Genomic DNA, 3,402 nt, shown 5'->3' with positions numbered 1-3,402 from the left:
TTTCCAGATTCAAAATGACACATCCCAAATCACTGACTCAGATGCAGTTATTCAGAGCTAGTTATACAGATCTTCAGATGTATTTATTTACCAATCACCAATCAATACCCTCACATAGTTACATGAACCTTCACTTCATCAAGTTGCTGTCTGAGGTTAGACGATCAATGGTAACAATAGTGTCCTTGTAGGACACTATTAAAGAATTGAAAGAATATATCAAAGCAGACATATTCAGCCCTTGGAATAGTTAGAGTAAATGACTTCAGAAGCACGTCGGATGAATGCATCTCTAGTCTACATCTAAAGCCTCCCCTTGCTAACTCTGCGTCTCCCAAACAGGATGAGGAAGACAAACATTTCCTGCAACCATTTTAGACTTCTTCTCCCAAAGATGCCAGATAACGGGTTCATCCGCCTCTTAGCCGGGTTCCCGTCGTGTGTCAGTGGTGAAGCCAAGAGAGACTTCCTCAGCTCATCACAGGGAGAAAGATGAGATAAACTGAAGTTTTTAAAAAACAAGAAAGAAAGCTACAAGAGGCTAGTTTAAAAGGAAAAGGAAGATCCCCCAGAGGAGGTGGAAAGGATGGAGAGATGAGTGAGGTAAACTCAAAGAAAATTAGATGGAGAGAAAGAGGGAGAGGGAAAGAGAGAGAGTAATTACTCGCTCTCATGGGTGTCACACCCACTCCCTACGATTACCAAGGCCAATGATGACACATCAACTTCTCAAAACCGCCGAGAGATATGATTATTAACCCCTGCAAGCCACAGGGTAAGGTTGAAGTGACAGAGAACCGTGAAGGTGGAACTAAGTCTTGAAGTAACAGAGAACAATGAAGGTTGATCTAACTTTGGAGACATCAAGGCATGTCTGTGGAAACATGTGAAAACAACTGAATATGAGGTGAAATACATGGAACGAAATCCTAGAGCGCAGAACAATTTAAAACTAGCATTAGGATTAAGTGAAAGTTTGTGGCGTCAAGAAAATGTCTTGACATGTTTACAAACTCACTGGACCACTTATTAATGATCAAATACAGTTTACATCCCGAAGACAGCTGTGATACTTACACTGTAAACTGAATGTTAGCCTCAAAGAAAGATTCACTAGCACCAAGAGAATCCCTCGGAAACTCCCGACATTAAAATGCTTTTTGAGTTTGTCTTTAATCTCTTAAAGTGCAGTTGTTGAAATGGCCTTGAGGTTTAACTTCTGTGAAGTTCTATCAAAAGGAATGATGGATGTTCTACAACACAAAAACATAAAAGGAAGTGTTCTGTTTTCTGTATGGTATACAAGTCCCCCCCAAAAAGTTCAGTGAATTGTGTGTACTCTTTGGCATTTTTCCAACAGCTGCTGTGGCCTTGGCAACGCATCAAACCACCTGTTGGATTTGGTTGTTGGTTTCTCATTCAACCCGGAGAGCAGCTTTGATGAGTGGAGATACTGGCAGGACTACTAACCGTGTGTGTGTGTGTGTGTGCGCACGTTCATGTATGTTTCATACAGGGCACACATGCTGAATGTCCTCACAGAATGACATTAGGATATACACCCAAACCTAGCTTTCACACTGGAGACATGCAAATGTAGATTTACATTTAGTCATTTAGCAGACGCTCGTATCCAGAGCGACTTACAGTAAGTACAGGGACATTCCCACCGAGGCAAGTAGGGTGAAGTGCCTTGCCCAGGGACACAACGTCATTTCGCACGGCTGGGAATCGAACCGGCGATCTTCTGATTACTAGCCCGATTCTCTAACCGCTCAGCCACCTGACTCCCTTATTTTTAGATTTGCACACACACACACACACACACACATTAACTTGTGGACTGTTCATATTATGCTGTGATTACATTTCTGCACACCCATTACCCATAAGTCACTGAATTCTGTGAGAACCGTTATCAACAGAGAGAGTATTGTATGTAGAGGGAGATGGTGGTTCTGTGGTTCTGGACATTCACTTCAGTGAGAGATGGTGGAGAATGGCACATCAGTTTATTTTCCTTACCCATAAGATCAGATTTAAAATGCTTCTTCAATTCGCTTATAGCCTACTTGAATGAAGATGGTGACTATGAAGGTGACTTATGAAGGGGGGGGGAATCAAGACAGATTGTTTTGTTGTTTGCTGAGAAAGGCTGGACAGTCTTTTGTTCTACACAGCAAAGCAGTGATGTTGAAGAAACACAGGCTCGGGTTGCACCAGGTCATTTCTAACGTATTCCATGCCGCTTTTTGACCTCGCTCTAATCCCAGCCTACTTCCTGTTGAAAGGACTCCGGAATGTGCGGCATTCCGGCATGTGCTCCAGTTCCTCACCCTGGAAAATTGTTCTAGTTCTGTCAAAGCAGCTGAGACAGCAGCATTCCGTGTTTCCCTGTTCGGAATAGGTTCTTTATTACGAGACTAGAGGAACACTGTCCACCGATTTATTCAGGGCATGAATTCGATGATGCAATTCTTAGCGTGTTGAGTGGATAGCAGTTCTTGGATTGATGCCGTTGATATGAGTATTTTTGGGATGTCTGGAAACTGGCTAACAGTGGGTTATGCAGCACGTTTTGTTTTTTCCATTTGTTTCGACTGAAGTCTTTGGGTATAGCGTAGTCTAGTGGCCGTTAATTGCACTATCGGTATTGACGGCAAAATAAGAGGTATTTCATAGGTTATTAATGAAAACATAAAAACGTTTAGGGTTTTTTGTTGGTGGTTTTAACTTTAATTTAACCAGAATTTGCTAGATAATGAGGTTACAAAGCTATTCTCGCATGCAATTGTATATAATATTCCAATTTTCAATTCAAATGCTTTCAATCAAACTTAATCACCGGTGAGTTCGCATTCGATATTAGGCCTACCTTTGAGTGTTTATAAGAGCGTATTAGCGAGACGTGATTCGGTGTCAAACTACTGTTATTTCGCATATATATACAAACTAAGATGACAGGGGGCGCAAGGAGTCAAAGATACAGCAGTAACTGTAGTGATTCTGGGTTTCAGGACTTCCCTTAAACGTATACATTTTACACATAGACCTATACTTTATGAATAAATTGTAGATGGTCCTGAAAACGATTATTGAATCAGGAAGTGAAAAGTATACAGCCTAACTGTAATCTAATGACAAAGATGGAGCCGAGGCCTACATTAGCCTACATGTTCACCATGGAGTAATTTTAATAATTCGCTTCGAGTTACTGGATTACGAGACTGGCCAATGTATCCTATTAATGTAGCTATTAACTGAGATCACAGTGAATGAAGGGTATTCATAGCGCTAGATATAAGCACTACTCATTCTATTGGGTTCGAGAAGCGCCCCAGCTGCACCGCCACCTTATGAGCGAGAATAGTGTGTGTGTGTGTGTGTGCGCGTGTGTGTATT

The sequence above is a fragment of the Osmerus eperlanus genome, chromosome 16 (genome assembly GCF_963692335.1).
Source record: "Osmerus eperlanus chromosome 16, fOsmEpe2.1, whole genome shotgun sequence".
Classification (NCBI taxonomy): Eukaryota; Metazoa; Chordata; class Actinopteri; order Osmeriformes; family Osmeridae; genus Osmerus; species Osmerus eperlanus.
This window is presented reverse-complemented; position numbering follows the sequence as displayed.